This window comes from Cystoisospora suis (assembly GCF_002600585.1).
Source record: "Cystoisospora suis strain Wien I chromosome Unknown contig_1238, whole genome shotgun sequence".
NCBI classification, from domain to species: Eukaryota; Apicomplexa; class Conoidasida; order Eucoccidiorida; family Sarcocystidae; genus Cystoisospora; species Cystoisospora suis.
Window position 1 is genome coordinate 24,779 of NW_027154039.1, and position 364 is coordinate 25,142.

The window sequence follows — 364 nt, forward strand, 5'->3', positions numbered from 1 at the left end:
TGAGCTGGGTTAAGAACGTCTTAGAGGGCATCATCACATATATGGATATACACGTAAGCACATTTCCGTATATGAATCGACTCGGGAGAGTTCAAGGTCGAATACGAGGGGAAAGACGGAAGAGGAGGATCACAAGATCCCTTGGATTAAGAGCTCTTACGTCGGCTTCATCTCCTGCAAGAAAGAAGGCTTTTCCATAGACCTGAGGGTTGTTCCCCTCAAGAGTCTGTAGAGTATGATACACCACTGACGTTATCATCGCCGCAAACCCGAGGATAGCATCGATCGGACTTCTACAGAAAAGACACACAAATGGAGACAAAAAGAGACAGGGGGGGAGATCGACAGAGACAGAGCGGAAGTT

The 364-nt window shown here is 47.3% G+C and overlaps 1 protein-coding gene across 1 annotated transcript in view; it reads right to left on the reverse strand.

The window, feature by feature from the left end:
• Positions 1 to 364, reverse strand: part of CSUI_002941 (uncharacterized protein) — an 18,346-nt gene that overhangs the window by 4,065 nt on the left and 13,917 nt on the right. Inside the window, exon 6 of the mRNA XM_068063139.1 lies at positions 161 to 293. The gene's annotated coding sequence lies outside the window, so the exon portion shown is untranslated. The remainder of the gene's footprint in view (positions 1 to 160; positions 294 to 364) is intronic.